This window comes from Pipra filicauda, unplaced genomic scaffold, assembly GCF_003945595.2.
Source record: "Pipra filicauda isolate LSUMZ 115617 unplaced genomic scaffold, ASM394559v2 scaffold32_size4067784_pilon, whole genome shotgun sequence".
Lineage (NCBI taxonomy): Eukaryota > Metazoa > Chordata > Aves > Passeriformes > Pipridae > Pipra > Pipra filicauda.
Genome location: NW_024104454.1, coordinates 2,898,939 through 2,917,166, shown reverse-complemented (window position 1 = coordinate 2,917,166; position 18,228 = coordinate 2,898,939). Strand labels below are relative to the sequence as shown.

The following is an 18,228-nucleotide window of genomic DNA, read 5'->3' as shown; positions in this document are numbered from 1 at the left end:
AAATCCAGATCACCCCATGGAAAATGCACGCGCAGATGCACGTACACATGCACGCACACACAGTATGTAGAATGCCTTAAAGAAACTGTAGCTAACCACCTTATTAGTATTCCTCCCTCCTCTGTGTTTCACTTGCAGCAACAGAGGGCTGAGCAAAATGCAGTAGAACAGGGACAGAGACAGAGCTGGCAATCATCTCGGTGCAGGCTGCTGAATGTAGGGGGGTGGGGGGGATGCAGCAAAGCAAGATTAATAACCTTGCCATAATCCTGTGCACCCTGGAAGGAGATACCTCCGGTGACTGAGCTGTTCTTGTCTTGATTAATTGGACTGAGTGAATGAGTGGCTGGCAATCCACCTGGTTTGGAGGCGACCCCCTGGATTTGCTGATCTCTGAATCCTCTACCCATCTGGGAAGGTAACAGTGAGACATACCATCTGCAGCACACAGAGCAGCTATTGGAGGCTACTACTGACAGTTTGCACTACAGTTTTTTGGTGAGCAAGAAGCCAGGTACATTGTACAGTAGGATATTTCTGTGCTGAAGCTACTGAATTTCACAATCTGGTCTTTCAGCAACCCCCTACGCTCCGTTTTCCAATTGCCTTTGAGTTCTGGGCTTACTTTTGGCATCGTCTCCTGGACGCATTTTGCTGGGGATGGAAGAGCAGTAAATGGAACCTCTGAAAACTAATTGTTTTGCTTCTGTGTGACTCGAAAAAAGCTGAAAGAATCAAATCCAGCTAGAGGAATTTAAATTTCTTTGTGAGAAGTTTACAGAGGGACTGTATAAAAGGTAAGTCCAGGGGGTTGTCTACCCCTTCTGTTTTCTTGTTTGTTTCCTGCTTGTTTGCTTGAAGTGGGGGAAAAAGGGAAAAACATTAGTACTAGGTGCATAGGAGTGTGGTGTTTGTAAAGTCTTCTTGTAATTTGTATCTCCTTTTTATATCCTTTTCTGTTCCTCCCCCCCCCGCCCTGCCATTTCCACAGTAAAAATGCTCGCAAAATAATGATCTATAGGGCTGCTGGAAAATGTTAATTAAGTAGCACTAGAAAGCTCCTTTCATTTCAAAGGTATTACAATTTCTAGGAAGAGAAATCTTTTGTATTGAACAAGCTAAAATATTTGGAAAGTATTTAGAATGGGCAAGAAATATAGCTCATACAATATCTTCAGTAGAAGCCTCCATATTTTCATAAATCTTGTCTAGTTTTTTTCTTTGCATTTCAGTCAGCTCTGGAATGATGAATATGTAAGCAAAAAGCTGCTTCTGCTGCTGTTAGCCGAAGTAGAAGGTAGCAGAACAGAAATTTTAGGATTTGTGCATGACTTATGTGAAGTTCATCTGTTTGCTTCTCATTATCCTTTTGAATGCTTCTTCCTTTTCCTTTTTTTTGACTACAGAATTTATGAAATATGTAGAACCAAACAGTAACTCATACAGAACAAAGTGCCAATCTCAAAAGAGTTCTTGTAGGCCATTAATTTTTGGGATGGAGGTGCTTCTAAGCACTCAGGTGACCAAAGTAAATTACTTATCTAGCATTGCTCATGGCACTCCAGATTTTCTGGAGATCTATCAGTCATATTGCTCTGGTGCTACTCAGTGTTTAAACCTGGCACTTATCCTCCCACCCGCACCCCTTTCCACCAATGCAGCTTCTGCAGGACCAGTATGACTGTTGTAGCCTTTCCCATCTTTCCATTGAATAATAGAAATAAAATACCATTGTATTTCAATAGAATCAGAGCTCTTGTGGTTTGTTTTTTGGGTTTTTTTTATTGCTGCACTGATGGTACTTAGCATTCCCAATGAGGTAAGAAAACCATCTGTAAATACATTTTGAAGGTGCTTCATTCTCCAAATGGAGTTACTAGGTACTCACGCCTTCTCAATTACATGAATATGAATGACTAATATTGAAGGATATGGTATCTCTTTTAAATATGGCATAGCTGGATATTTAGTGTAAAAAGATGTGGATCTGAATAAGCAGATGCTGAGGGGCTTCTATGTGTAAGTATACATATGTAATGTATGTAAAGAAATGGGGAATTACGTCAGATTTATAAATACAAGGACACATCAAATAGGATGATCCATTTGGTACAAAGAAGTATAATGACCCTTCTTGTAATAGATCCTGTGCTGTAAAGCTTAAAACTTAATGAAAAGGCTCTGCTTCAGAGTAATCAAATCACTTTATGTTATTGCATCCTGTCAGTCAGTCCCTCTATTTCCCACTGGTTTTGCATAATAGCTTTAAAGATAGATTAAGGAAGAAAGGAGAACTGGTCATAGGTGTGTTTCTCCTCATTTTCTGGAAGTGATGTTTCTGTGTTGCATGTGTATTTACTGGATTATGATTATGACAAGCAAATCTTTCTGAGTAGGATGCAGTTTGCCATAGTTTTCCCTCACTGTACTTTCCTCAAGCCCCCATTGCATGTAGCACAGCAGTCTCTTTCATCAGGCAATGAGCTATGCTCTCTTTTAACTATGGAGAACAATCTGCATGTAATGAGAGCTAAAAAAAAAAGTGGGTGTGTGTGAAGAAATGACAACTCGTGATTTTTGAAGCCTTACCCTGGTTTTAGAATTGAAGTATGGAACGAGACCATCAAAGCAGAGATGTTGACTGGATGAAAGCATGGGAGAAATGTTCTGCCTGGAGATGAAACTTTCATGTTCTGGTGAAAAAGACAACACATTTGCTCCACTAGTATTTCTATATATTCTGATGTGTGAAATATAATTTTAGAAGTGATGCCCTAAACCAAGTAGGAGGGCAGTCACTTGTATGTTAGAAAACTGTTACCACTCTCTTCATGATGTCCAGATGTTATTAATCATCTACCTCTGGTTTTGCATGTAGTATTATCTCCTTATATATTGCAGACTAAAGCAAATGGTGGTTATTTGGCATTTTAACAGATTCACTGAAGAGGAAACTTTGTGCTTTTCTCCCCCTGCTCCCCCAGTTTATTGGATTTTACTTAGAACTTTTCCTGAAATTCAATTCTGATTTCCTAATTAAACTGTCACATTTGAAATTTTTTGACTTTGTTTGTACATTGTGTACATGACATTATATATAACATAATATGTTATTACAGGATCAATTTTGGTTTCTAATACCATTGTTATTTTTATGGTAAGAATGGAAATGAATACTCAGTGCTAGCAGGTTTTATGTGGGAACAGGCTTTAGCACCAGTTGGACTGTGTGGTTTGTTGTTTTTGTTTGTTTGTTTTTTTGTTTTGGTTTGGGTTTTTGTTGTCGTTTTTTTAAGGGAAAACACCAGTAGTTAAACTGTTAAAAGAATGTCAAGTGTTTCATCTTAGTGGTCCTTCAATTCCAATTGCATTTCATAGTGTAATGCCCCATATACCTTCAATCTCACCTAATGTGGAAACTGCCTTCTCCTCTGTGCTCTTTGGTGGCTTATATGAACTCAGTCCACTACTCGAATATCTTGTTGACATGTGAAGGGATGGCCTGCATAGGTCTAGTAGTGTATTGTAGGTAAAGTCTCTCAGTAGGAATACGGGTACAATGACATTCGTATGAACTGAATTGTCTAAATGTTCTTTTAAGAATAAGTGGAAGATATAGAAAACCGAAATTTCTTTTTCACTTAGTTCCAGTTAATTGAACATCTTCCTTTCCTTGTTGCTGAAGTCAGCCAACCAGGCACTAACCTTTTCCAGCACATGTTTCTGTGTTTCTAAGACCCAGGGTACTTTACACATGAATTCCTTCTTCTTTCTGAAACAAGCTGGGCTGACAACTGGTAAGTAAATCTTGAAGCAGTGTAGTGGCATGCAAGCAAGGGGAGGATGGGAGAGAGGAGATGTACCAGCAATTCCATGACTTAAACCAAAAGAACAAGCTCTGTGGGATTGCAGAACACGTCGTTTTGATTGCTGACTCATTGTATTGGTCCGCAACGTTATCTTACACTAATGTAATGACACTGGGCCTGGTTTTGAAATAACGAGGAGGAAAAGAATAGTTTATCAGTAAACACACATTGCTTATGATTGTGTACTTCTTTGACAAATAGTATGATTGTTGGAAATTCATGTACGTGGAGTTAGGGTTCTTAAATCTTTAAAAGAATTAATAAGTAAAATTTAGTTTTTGCCATTTGAGGAAAAAAAATGAAGTTACAAATATATCTTTTCAATAGACAAGTTAGTTGACTGCAATAAATTACACTTTTCTTGTATTGCTTTCCTTCTAATTTCTTCTGATTCTTTGTCAAAGGATAAAGTTTAGGATCGAAGGAGTCCAAAATTCCAGTTCCTGGGCTAGCAAACATGGTAGATAATCTGCTGCTTCACAGTTTTGAGTTTAAAGCCAATTAATTTTCAGCTTTCAGTATTCCTAGTTGGAAGTGTGAAAATTAACTTTGTTTGGGAGATTGTTTAATCTCTTAGTTTTTCAAACAGATAGGTTGTTTAGGGGAGACGCCCATTGTGGTGCTACCTGTTACTTGGCCTTTCACAGATTGAGGTAGCCAAGAAAGCATCTTTTGATAGGTAAGAGTTCCTTATATTTTTATCAAATTAGCACAAAATCTCATGTACATTTGAGGTGTATAACAAAAAAAAATTATTTAAACAATGTAGCTTCCAGGAGTGGTCTGAAAGAGTTGTGTTGAGAGCATGGTATACATGCGTAGGTATTTGCTTCTAGAGGCTGTTACTTTTCATGCTGCTGATGGTGATGAAGTTCTCAAAGTTAAGATTCAAATGACCCAGTAGTATGCTCAGTTCTGTACAACCATTTCATATTGCTAAGGAGGAAACTTACTGCTTCTATGTGCTCAGAATCTGCAAGATGCTGCCATGAAAGAATGCTTGCTGCCAAACTTAGAGTAGTTATGTAAGGCAGAATCCTATTGATCCTGGAGGAGGGTGGTGGGCAGAGGTTTCTTCAGAACCTGGAGACTTTCTCAGAACATATACTGCAGAGGCAGAATTGTAGCAAGAAATCTAGGTCTCTTCCCAGTGTATACTGAATAAACTTTTTGTGCAGACAGCCACTATTCTGTAATTTGACAAAGTTTCTTTACTCAGTTGGCCATCGATGGTAAGTATTGTTTTGCATTTTACACATTGCAAAGGTTAACAAATTTTTAAAGCAAAAGTGTGTTTAAATGAAGCTCAAAACTGCAGACCTGAAGGACTTCTCTTGCTGCGTTTTTGACATATCTTTGAGCTTGTGAACTCTGGCCAGGAAATTTTCCATGAGGCCCATTCTAACCTCTTTGATAATTTAAGGTGTTGTTTTGGTAGGTTAAATTTGTCAAGGGCTCATGAAGTCCAGCACGTACTAGTAATTAGAGAATCAGTTCCAGTCCTGTTGTTTGTCCTGTTTACAAGAGTAAGAACAAGATTATATAATTCTTTGTTTAGCTTCTCTGAAATTGCTGATTTAGTGTGAAGTAAGGGTACAGACAGAGGTGGGAGGACAGTAATTTTTATGGAAATGTTTGCTTAATTTTATTTAACTCCCTGCGGGAGCAACCCCTCCCCCTTCTCTTGTTTATTTGTAGGAGAAAATACTGGAGCTATCAAGCAGTGCACTTATTTTTCATAGAATCTTGGCTTGCTTTTTTTGAATTTGTTTACCAGTATATAATCTTTACTGTCTTTTCTACTGTCTCAGGAAGAAATTGGTTAAACGAGAAAGAAAAGCAACACTTCTGCACTAGAAATGTTCATCGGCTTATTAAACTAACAAGACATTTTGGTATTATTAGGTAAACCTAGGGATGGCGCTTCTCTGGGTGATTTACTTTCCCCCCTTACTGTTCTTCAGTTAAGCATTGTTGAAAGCTTCACTAGGAGCTTCTAGTTGAAGGAACAAAGAAAGTGAATGTTCTGAGGTTAGGCCTTTCTACAGAGGCTCTCACACTAAGGCTGCATTTGTTTCAACCTATTTTTTCATGTTCTGGGGAACTACTCATGATAATAACTGTGAATTTCATATATACCTTTAAATCTTCACTATACCCTTAGTTATTTCAGGAAAAAAATTATGTACTTCGAAGCTAAATGATCTGCCTACTTAACCTGGAAGAGTAGCTTGCTTCTGAAAAGCAGAAAATTCAATAGTAGAAACTGGAGAGAAAAGGGTGGAATGGGTGAACTCGAAGAAAGAAGGAAAAACAGTGCAATGATTACCCCAAAGACAAAAGTAGCTTCATATTCTTGAAAAGTATAGGCAGTGATTGCATCACACAGACTGCATGTGGAAGAAAATTTTAATTTTGCATGCAGCCAAAGTGTATTTTAGCAATTTGAGTGTGGGGGGGAAATGGGTTGTAGAGTGTTCTTTTTAAGCACCTCAAGCATATGTTTCAGAAATAACACTTAGTCAGGATTCAAGTCCACATTTTTATTTTAAATGGGAGTAGAGAGATATAGCAAGGCTAATAACAGGAGTGGTATTATCAAACCTCCATAAAGGATTTGGAGATCTCTTAGACAAAAGCTTTGAAAACTTAAACCTTGGACTTGGCTAGTTGCAGTCTAGTTCTGAAAACAAATGAGCAGAGAGACATAATTTGGAACATGTTTGGGTGAAAGGAATATGTGAACTAGAGAAGAGTGCAGGCCCAGAAAAGCAAGATGCTTTGTGTGGTTAGAAATTTTTATGGGTATGAGCTAAAATTGAGATTAGATAGGATTTTGGGGGGAATTCTAGTAGTGGTAGGTTAACAGTAGTTAATGCTAGGATCAGTTGAATTCAGGAAGCCTGAAGCAAACTAAGACATGCAGAAGATGTAATTTAAGTGTAGGTATGGAAGAGCCTCGGTATCCAGAGATAAGATTCAAATAAAGTGATTAATGCATTGAAAATTTGTATCATAAATTATGAAGTAATTTATGGGTAAGTATTTTAACTTCTGGAAAAGAAAGTATGATTTCTGGGGTTCATGAGTTCAACCTTAAAAATCGCTACAGTCTATGTAATCACCCCTATCTTCCAGTGAAAAATGTAAGCCAAAACTGTAAGTTGTGACAATCTTTAGTGACTAAAAAAGTCATGAATGACTTTATATTATTAGCTCTAGAATATGCAGAGGAATTTGGCTGAGTTAATGTATAGTTGGATTAACGTAACCTGCCTGTCAGGTGGTAAATACTTTTCTTTCTCCTCTTTAAGTTGCATGTCACACCGGATCCACATGAGGGTTTTGCCACTGAAATTTCAGTGGATGCTTGTAGTGGAGTGGGCTGTGTATGGCAGCACTGCTCAGAAGCACCTCTTGTTTTCCTGTGACCTATGGGAGAGTATCTGTGCTATTTACTGGAGAGTGAAGAGGCCTCAGGGAGCAAGGACTGCCCTAGCCCTCCTTGGCTCTGTCCTGCCTTGCAACTACCCTGTAATTTAGATGAGCGGTAGGGGAGAGACAGTACAGCCTGACTCGTTAGCTTTTCTTTTTCTCCATTGTCAATGATAGTCAGGGCTTGCTACAGTAACCTGATGCCCTCCTTTTACAGAAGTCACAACCCTTTCAGGCCGCAAAAGATCCCTTCAGACTGGGATTCCCTTGACAATCAGCTTTATAGTTTAAGCAGCTTTATGCAATACTGAAAACAGTGACAGTTGAGAGAGGTAACTAGGAGACTTCTTGTATTATAAATACTTGTCTTGGGAATGTGTACTTAAGGGTATTAAGCTGCCTGAAAGAGTCTCTTAATCTGCCTTAATTCTTCTTATTATATTCTTTTTCTGAAGTAGGCGGAGATGCAAGATCTTTTTCATTTAGGTGAATAGAGAAGTTCCACACCTGTGGAACACACATGTGTATGTTTCTACTAGACATGTTTACAGAAGGTAGAAAGACAGGAGAAACTGAGTAAAATGTCTGCCCAAAATACTTACTTATGTTATGTTATTTCCCATTTGAAATCAAAGCTTTGCTGTGAATCATGAACATTTCAATGATTTTTCTATCTGGAATGTAATAGAAGATTTTTGAAGTCTAGCAGTGGAGAAGCCTAACTTTTTTCATTACCTCTTATTTGTCAGTGACATAAACTTACATCTTTGTCTCTGTCTAGGAATGAGCCAGTTTGTAATGTTTATGGTGGTATCAGCAGGAAATATTCTTCCCCAACACCACCCTTCTCTTCACCCTTTTGGATACTGGAAGGGAAACTTCAGAAGGAGAATGTTATAAAGTGATGGCCTTGAGGATGCAGAGGAAGTAGAGATGGATAAAACTACTGCTCTGATATTCATAAATGTTTAATTTGCTAGTGGAAGTGAATTTTTTGTTATTATCGAGGGAGGAGAAGGTGCATTTTGGCAAGTCATGATTTTTCTAAATCTATGAATATTTGGAAAAATACCACACATTTCCAAATGTAACAAAAGTAATTATTTTCTAAGGTTATTTTGTCCAAGTTTAGTATCTATTGTACAATGAGAGTCCTCTCCTATTTTTTATCAGAAACCATGCCTGAGCTTTTAATACTTAAATTCTTTTACTTCTGAATTTTGCTGATAATTGTCTCTTTCTTCCTTTCTTTCTGTATTGTTTAACTGTAATTGGTGTACTAGAAGGCTGCTTTCATGATCTTGTCCAGGCCCTCAGGCAATGGAAATGAGTAGGTAGTTCCAATAAGGATGTCAGTTTATGAGAATAAACATTTGGCCTCCAGTTGTTCTACAAGTTATTGTCTAAATAGTACTTTTCAAATGTAGGTACATTTCTGCAATCACTTCAGGCTTAGGCTTTTTTAATTATTTAAGCCCAGTGGTAAGCACTACAAGAGGCAGTGGAGAAAAGGTCACTGGAGCAAGAAGATCATGTCTTCTACAAAAGGCCCTGATGTTCCATTGGATTTTAGTAGGATAATGCAGACAGTAGAAAACATTAAGAATTTAAGGTTACATGGGCTTTTTACCATTGTTAGTAATACGACTGGTAAATGCCCTTTGTAACTGTAATACTCTGTTTGAATTTTTAATATGACAAAGGAAAAGAAACGCTTTGTTTCCTTTTCTAAAACAAATTATGAACATGCTCATACACTAAAAATATTTTGAGCAAGACTACTAGTGTCATACTATGGTGGTTTGGTTTTCTTTAAAGATCTCATCTCAAGGTCTGCTGCTTGAGCTGTTGGTTTTTTTTCTCAGATCTCTAGAGCCTCAATTTTATTTTAAAACTTGAGGTTATTGAGAAGTTGATGTGTGGGTGATATGAGATGAAACTAATGATTTTTGTCCTTGCTTTTGTCCCAAATGGGAAATCTTTGTTGAATTCCATTGTTTATGTAGACAAAATAAAATAATATACCTAATCAATGCTCTTTTTGCCCTATTCATTAGACATACTAATCCTGAATAGCACTGGGATTATGTACTGCATTTAAATCTAGGGTCATGATCTGGCCCTTTTAGAGGGAGCAGGCTCTTTTTCTGTGGCTGTTGACATTAACAAAGTTCAAGTAGGTATGGTCAGAACAACAGTCTTATATTTGATATACTATAACCTTATGCAGCTACTTTGTGATCTGTTTTAGTTGCTTTTTGCTTTCTCTATGACCAGTTTTCCTGTAGGGTAAAAAGTGTATAGATTTATATACTATATAGACCACTAAAACTGTTATTGAGCTATTGCATTAAGCTGGTAAATTGTTCCCCCAGTGCATGGCTACTACCCCTCAGAACAAAAATGAGAAACTTTCCTGTTACCACCTTGTGTACTTCTGACACTTCTGCTATTTCTGATTAACTTGCTTTCTCTCTATTATAGTAACAAATATCTTTAATGGCATTTCATTATATATATATGATGCCCTGAGTTTCATGAGATGATGAAATACTTTTACTTGCTTGGGCTTTCAATTTCTACTTGCAGGTACTCAGCAAGCAGTAGTTTTTTGGAATTTGTTGTTGAATGGCCATTAAAATGCAGTCATTTTGTGAGACAAAGCAATACCTCCCTTTAGAGATCATGCTATTTAAATTGGCAGAACTGGAACAAAATAGGATGCACAATCAACACAATGCTGTAAGGGTCAAAGCTGTGGTTCAGACATTTGGTGTTCTACTGCCTGTGACCTTTAAAGCCAAAATTCTTTTATTAAGCTGCTCCTCCACAGGCAGGAGTGAGGATCAGAACGCTAGAATTGCCTTGCTGCTGCCTTTTGCATTATGTTCATTGGATGAATAGGCTTAAAACTACACTGCAGTAGTGCAGGATGGATGGGGAAATGGACCGTGTTGGAGATGCCTAACTCTGAACTATGTGCAATGAAACCTGTCTAGAACTGATGCAATTGGTATTCATATTGGAGAGGGCAAAAAAATTGATCACTATGTCAGGATAATGGGCAGCTTTTGTGCCATTTTAGGGTGTAAGGAGGAACTAGACTATTAGCAAGGCTAGTTTTGGTTTTGTTTCTAAACATTGCTGTTGTTAATTATTTTTCTTTGGTTGTTTGCATGGCCTGTGCTGATAAGTATGGAGATGAAATACAGAAGCAACTTCTGACTCATTCTCTTCCACAAAGGTTAGTTGAAGAATAATTTGAGAAGCATTAGGCAAGAGTTGAGTCACTGAATCAACTATGAAGTTCTGCTTGCTGTACTGGAGGCTATGTCTTCCTTTCCATTGTTTTGCATAGCTCCTGGTTCAGTAGTGGGTGTGAAGATCCAGCCGTAGTCTGTACAGCAGTGTGTGCTAATATGTCGTGTTACAGATCTTGCTCTGGGATTGCAACGTTGATTGTGTTTCCCTCAAGGGTAGAAACAACGAAAGTAGAACTCTGGGATCAGTTTGAACAATAAAGATGAATATTACAAAACCCACCCTGGTTTTGAACCGCTTTAATTGCCTTGTAGAGGCATAGGGAAACCTGAGGACAGACACCTCTTTCTGAGAACACTGACTGAATAAAACAGAATAGTCAGACTGTGCAGCAGCTTTGGGGCTTAGAGATCCTGCAGCAGTCCAGTCAACTGATCCCAGCAAAGCGTCTAATTGCAGTGTTTGGTAAAGTAAGTCCTGTAGCAAGAGTTTTAAAGAAGGTAAGGCTGTGATGCTTGAACCTGTAGTCACAGATTGGGAGGAACCTCTGCCCCCTGAAGATGATCCATATGGCATTTGAGTATCAATATTACAGGCTTCCATCAAAAAAGTAATAAGACTCCATGGTGATCACTCTTAAATTTGCAGAATATAATAAAACATTAATAGAGCATATTTCTGTTGTACTAGTTGAACCATCCCATAGCATTTAATGTTTGGGTGTAATTTTCTATTGAACTTGATTGGAGGATTCAAAATTAGGAAACTATGATTAAAAAGCAGATTTCCACACCTACCTGACTTAGTATGTATTCCTTTACAGGGCAAATATATTTAAATTTAGGATCTTATCTAGATTTGAAGCACAGAAAAACAGTGAAACATTTTACCCTATCACACCTGTTGTGGTATAGAAGATGTGTTTAAAACGTTACTTAAACTTGCTGTTAACATTATTTCTATATTTGATACTTTATCTATATTAGGTAAAACTAATATCACAGCATTGTAATCAGCAGAGGATTTTTGTGTGTGTGAAATAGGGAAGAAAGGTGCACAAAGATGGTGGCTTTTACTCCTGTGTTTGGAAATTAATGCATTAAGAACTTAAAAATTGGTAAGAGGTGATGAAACTGTGTGGGGCTTGAAGTTTTCAGTTCTCGAATATGGCAGAGGCAAAATTGAAACAAAGCATATGCATTCATTAGTATATACATATTCTTCCTCTAGAAAGTGTAAACATAAAATAAAAAAAATTCCAAATCTGAATAAGACGAAACACTGAGTTCAAGGCAGTCCCTACCATCCTCCGCATAAATATGGTTTAAATAGTACAATTAATAACACTTCAGTCTTGTTATCATATGCTGTCCCTGACAGAATTAGGTTGTGTCTGTATCAAAATACTTTGGGCTACTTTCTTTCATGAAATAATTTGAATTAACTTTGTGTTTTAACCTCAAACCTTCATAAATATGGATACCCCTCTGTCTCTGCTGCTTTCGTTGTTCTCTTAACACTGCATGATTCTAACTTTTTCAGACTTTATTCAGAGTAGCAAAGTATTTATTTAGAAACGCATTCCTGTTCTTATATATACAGCTAGAAGTTGTGTGTGTATATATACACACACACACAGAGCTATTTCTTCAGAAGGTTCAAGTGCTTCTGTCATAATCACTTCTGCTACAACAGAAGCTGATTTTCTGTCCAAAACATTAAAACCTCTTGTACCTGGGGGGTGAACAACAGCTTTTTAGATGACCTTTTTGCTTTTACCTTAGTCTGTGGAAAGAAGGTCAAATTTCATCTTTAGTTGGAACCAGTCTTCCTTACCCTGCCTTGTCTCCAAACATTAGTCGCATGTTTTCAGAACCATAGCCATTTGCCTCCTCTCCCATAGAAGTGTGTTTTCTCTGCAAGTCTTTTAAGAAGACTGCATCTCGAACCCAGCATTAAAAGACCATTTAAGTGAACCCTATCTCTATTTCAAATCCTTTAATCTTTTCTGTTTGTTCCTTTTTTTTTGTTCTGGACTTCTTACTGAGTTTTATCGTGACTGAAAGTAGACATTTTAAAAATTGGTTTGTTTCCTTGGTGACCCGGAACCGCATGAATCATAGAATCAATCAGTCATAGAATCATTTGGGTTGGAAGGGGACCTAACCCCCCTGCAGAGACACCTTCAAGTAGACCATAAGTTCTTATAGAAGTACCACTTCTGAATTCAATTTATCATGGTGCAGTGTGAGCCTTGGGAACACTGAGTTGCCAGCAGGGCTCCTGAAGCACCAGTTCAGCTGGTTTCTCTCACCTAAATGCAACACGAAAGGGGACAACAGGGTGGGGAGGCAGCCTCAAGGTACTGCTGTAGGGTCATGCTCATGCTGGGCAGGGCCCCTGTGGAAAGAGCCGTGATCCCTGCCTGGCTTAGCTTGTTAAAGCAGCTGGTAAGCAAATATACGGTGGTGGTGCTAACAGCTCATTATTTCATTAGCTGTGTGTGTTGTCATGGCTTAGTGGGCTTACAGGCAAGCACATAAATTCAATAAAAATTAGGTAAAATGCACTTATTACCTCTCCCAATTTCCCCCATCCCTTTTTCCATAACTGTAACTTCTCTTATACAGAAATATAATTTATTTTTTGCTCACTTTTGATCTAAAAAGCCAATTGAAGTTTAGGGTATTAAGTACTGCGTTAAGAAGAGATGATGATGACTAATTTTGCTGAATCAGTTCACTGAGTAGGGAAGGAACTGAGCAGTGGAACAATGACCTAAGCTTACTTCAGACACTGATCAGCCAGAAAAGAGAAGGCCTTACTATTTAGAGAAAGTGTTATGAGGCTGCTGTTTGTGGTGTATTAGTTTCGATCACTCCTGCTGATCATTTTGTTTATTTATATGGAACTGAACTGGCTAATGTAACTACCTCTGCCGCTGTCTGTTAGAGGTGCAGAGGTTGATGTTAAGGTTACTTGGTTTGATGGAGACTAAAACAAGCCTGTAACTATCATGAATAATGGTTATTTTCACCATGGAACAATTGAAGTTTTATAAAACCCATTTCTTTCCTAGATGGAAGAGCACAGATGCTCCATACCTGTCCCCTTCCTATTTTTTAATTATTTTTTTTTTTCTGCACTGTTTTCTCCACCACAGGGTTCTTTTGCTAGGTTGGATTTGCTAGCGTGGAGTGTCAGAAAATAAATGGCAGTACTTCGGGTCTACCAAGTGCTTCTTGAATTTCTAAATGAACAACCAATATTTCCCCTTGAAAGAGAGAGACAATCTGGCTGCTTATACGCTAGAATAGTTGGTAGGGTTAGAGTTATCCTCAGGAATCAGAGTAAAATCCCATTGAGACAAATGTCAAATGTTCAGAACTCTTGTTTCAGGTTTCATGTAGATTTAGGTGTGTATAATCACATTACTTTTACTTGGGTCATGTTTTAAGGTCCTTAAGTCATAAGGTCTTAAACTTGGAAGAGCTGAAATATTCAGTTCTATCCTAAATGAAAGCTCTTTAGCAAAGTGCTCTGGTCAGGAGCTAAACCTTGTGAAAATTCCACAGCTGTAAAATATTGAAATTTTCTTTAATTATCTCAATTTGAAATTGACCCAAATAGAAGTCATGACTGTAAAAATTAAGCCCATGTTTTTATCAGGAAACCAGTCATGTCCAGATTCTAATGGTTTGGAAAGTGATCACAAATCTGAAGTGTACCTCACTAGCAGTATAACAGAGTATACGGTGAATTGGAATAACGGTTTCCATTTTTGTGTTAATCCACTCAACTCTTGAAGTACAAATCTTATTCTTGCTTGCCATGTAGAACTAACCTTGCAGTAGGAAATTCAGCACCTTGATTTACAGATGGGCTAAGTGATTTCATAAGTCATTAATACTTATGAATCCATCAGTGGGGAAAAAAGCTCACTATTCTACTTACTCCAAGTGTGCGTGCATGATTAATTTTAGATTCAACCTGGAAATACAAAGTGGTCTCTTTTCCCTACATTAAAAAAAAAAAAAAAGAAATCTGCATTTGTTAAATGGAAGTGTCTATGAAGTTTTCTAAGCTTAGAGTAAGAATAGTCCTTTCAGGACTATCTTGAAAAAAATTATGGAAATAGAGCTATTTTTCTTGTGGATTTCTTTCAACCCTCAAAATTTCTTTGAGAACCACCACCAGTCTTTGCTTTTTCTGCAAGCATTAGTCCTTGTGGCAGCTCATTAAATGGCAGTTGATGCTAAGACTATATGTAAGTGAAAGGCGCAAATCAAACCTATGTGCATAGAGGACTGTAATGCAACTGTTACTGGTAATAAGATACACTGAGATGATGGAAGTGATCTGAATTCTGATATACACGTGGGGAAGATGGATGCTCACAGTAAGGCACACTAGAGATTTATATTTTTAAAACACTCTATAACCATTTAAAAATATTTCTCTCAGCACCTTTGTTATAAAAAAGCAGTAAACGGTCACTTTCCAAACAGAAAATAATTCTGAAATATTGGTAATTTTGGTGTGGTTTTGTTGGGGTAACACTTCTAGAGCATCTTGCTACTAAGCGAACTCTCACTCATCCACTAAGTTTTCATATGGGTGAGCCTTTTGGACATACAGTGTATTCTGGGGGCTTGAAACCCTGTGCAACGTTGGGTATTTCAATCAACAAAATATTACAAATGCTCCTTCAGAAAAATCCATCTGCATAGTTAAATTGTGCAAATAAAATAAACTTGTAATGAAATGTGCTATGCTGCACCCTGTGCCACAAGTAAAGGTATTTTTTTTGTTTAGGATGTTAAAGAATGAATGAACAGTTTAACACATGGCAAGCTACTTCTGTGTAACTCTTCAAAGGATTAGAATAGAGGTGTGAAGTAGAAAAAAATAATTACTGTTTTCTTGGTTCCTTTTTTAGCTATAGAGTAATATCAGTGTCCAAAAGATGCAATTTACAGCATTGTAACTGATTCCTTCTCCTGCTTAAACTGGACCCTTATTAATAATTTGTACAATTGACAGTAGTTTTAGAGCTTTTTTGAAAACAGTTATTTGCTTTCACTTCTATCTCACTTTCTTTTCTTATCTGTGTAAACTTTGTCCTTTTCTGGGAAGAAAGGCATTTTTCTTTCCCTCTGGAAATCTCACTTGACATTTAGCAAGGGATGTTTGTAAGAATGTCAGACTGATGAGAGCTGTTTGCTGAAGTCTCACCATGTTCATTCAGCCGAACAATATCCGTTGTTAACAGCCATAATTATTATGAACAGGTTTAAAAGGACAAGCTTATTGTTGTACTTTAGCAACATGCTTTTGAGCTGCTGGTTACTCAATAGTAATACTTGGCACATGACATCGCTTTTTATCATCAAAGTGCTTACAGATATAGACTAATTAAATGCATTAGAGTCTATCTGTATGTCCCTTGGTTGTGAGGAAGTAAATAACTGCTTCTTCATTTATATTGTACAATTTGTGAGTGTTTGGGTTCATAATGACAAGTACTAAATAGAGACGTGACCCTTGTGGTTGAATTATGACTCTCTTGTTGAAGTTTTGCTTGAAATTTTCAGACATCATTTCCATTACCATATACGCTATGGGATTGCAATCATAGAATCATTAAGAGTTGTAGAATCATTGAGTTTGGAAAAGACTTCTAATATCATTGAGTCCAACCATATAAAACTTTTCATCTCTGGTAAGGCAAGACAGTATAGGTGTGGCTATGCAATCAAGATGAGGCAGCGCGATCACCTTACTGAAGGTGCTGGAAGCTGCAAAGAGTAAGAACTTCCTTGAACCTTAGGAAAAGCAAATAAGTTGAGCTTTGGAGTTATAGATGTGCAGTATTTGCAATACAAGCGATATGACCCACTGGTTGCATTACTGAATCTTACTAGTCCATTGGTTTTTACCTGGGATGTCTTTCATCATGCGAGTTGTTAGCGAGGGCTGTTCTGCAGTGAAAAATGAAACTAAGGCAGCTTACTGGGCATAACAGAATTGTCATGTGTCTTCTAATGTTTACTAGCTAGCCAAGCATGAGATGTGTAATAAATAACAGATTCCTGTACTTGATTGAATATATTTTACTTTATTATGCAGACAGCTCTGGGAAGATATGTAATCAGATAAGTACTTGAGCTCAGGCTCTGGTGACTATTTGTGCTAATTGATAAAAAGGTTGCTGCATAGTAGCCTAAGTGGTAATTGGGCCATATGTTAGGAAAAGGCCCACTGACTCTCAGTATTGAATCTGCCTGACAGAATGAGACAACATCTTACTTATGTATTTCATGTGTATGACACATGAAACTAGAAATCATAATGTAGCTAAATAGCTACTGCAAATGCAAAACTCTTTTCCCTATGGTTTTGAGAGAGCATTGCATTTGTGGAAGTATCTTTGCATTGGTCATCCTGTCAGTTTGTGGTAGAGAAAAATATCTACTTTCCTTAAATTTCTTTTACGGTTTGGAGAAAGGTGATTGCAAGTGATTTTCAACACATGAATTCATCATAAACTGTGTAATTTGCTGTTGGGGCATTATATACATCATTACAAAGAAATAAGAAATGATGTTTAGCTTATTAATATTCCTAGTTAACTGAAGTGTTCTCAAAAAAGCTGTACTAAGCTTGAAACTGTGACACATTTGAGCTTTTTAGACTTCAGAGCAGTTATCAAGAGATCTCAAAGATGGATTTTCTTAGACCTTGTGTGCCCTTTCTGCATAAGAAAGCAGAATTCACTTTGAAAAGTCCTCCATGGTTACTAATTCTTATTGTGGCATTAATAGCTATATTTGTTAAGAAGGCTTGCATGTATAGTAGTTGACTCTTCGTAATCTGACATTTGGACACGTGAATCAGGATTGAGCTTTTAAAAATTCAGGCCTTGGTTCCCTCTGCTGTTGTTTAGATTCAGTTATCATATTTTAGCTTTAAGCCCTCTCATTCCCCACTTTATATATCTGTAGTTTTGGACAAAGTGATCATGAAACTCTGTTTGCTCGCTGACATTGCTGGGAAATTGTAGTCTCTGTCTCTCTGGGCTGATTTTTTTTAGCTGGCCAGGTGTTGTTTTTCAAGTCCTGAGGCGCTGATATATAATTATGGAGAAGATCATTCACCTTTCTGTTGGCTTGCTAGCTTCCTGTGAGCCTTAGTTCCCACTTTACAGTTTCTCTTTTGGAGAAATGGTCTGAACTGCCCCTGAATAGCAGTGTTGACTTTGTCTCTCAATTAAAGATATGCAGTTTGGGAGAGTACAGTGATTCACAAACCTTAAATACACAGAGCTTCTGGGTGCACTTTTTAGAATTTCTGTCTACTTACCTATTTAGTGATGTCTCATATCGAGAATTATTTCTGGTACAATGGAGCTTATGGAGGGAGAGACCAACACACTTTGAGGCTAAAAATTACGTAGTTCAAAGGACAACTTGTGTGGATTTGGAAGGATGTCAGAATGGTGTCTGTCCACAGAATGATCAGCTGTACCTGTATAATTTTTGGCAGATGTCTAATTTATTTTTTTAAAGGTCTCCAATGATGAAGATTACAGAGACTTCCTAGGTGAATTTGTCCTTTACACATAGCTAGTGAGCCGTCATTGAGAAGTTGTCTGTAGAGCTAT

At 37.5% G+C, this 18,228-nt stretch overlaps 1 protein-coding gene across 12 annotated transcripts in view; it reads left to right on the top strand.

The window, feature by feature from the left end:
• The first annotated feature begins 227 nt into the window (after positions 1 to 227).
• The window catches only part of LRRC4C (leucine rich repeat containing 4C), a 498,827-nt gene continuing 480,826 nt past the window's right edge, over positions 228 to 18,228 (top strand). For 9 of the 12 annotated variants that reach the window (XM_027732634.2, XM_027732632.2, XM_039383917.1 and 6 more), the window contains exon 1: positions 246 to 797. The gene's annotated coding sequence lies outside the window, so the exon portion shown is untranslated. Of the gene's footprint in view, positions 798 to 18,228 lie in introns of all 12 variants that reach the window. The other 3 variants (XR_005564513.1, XR_005564514.1, XM_039383915.1) reach the window with 2 other exon arrangements.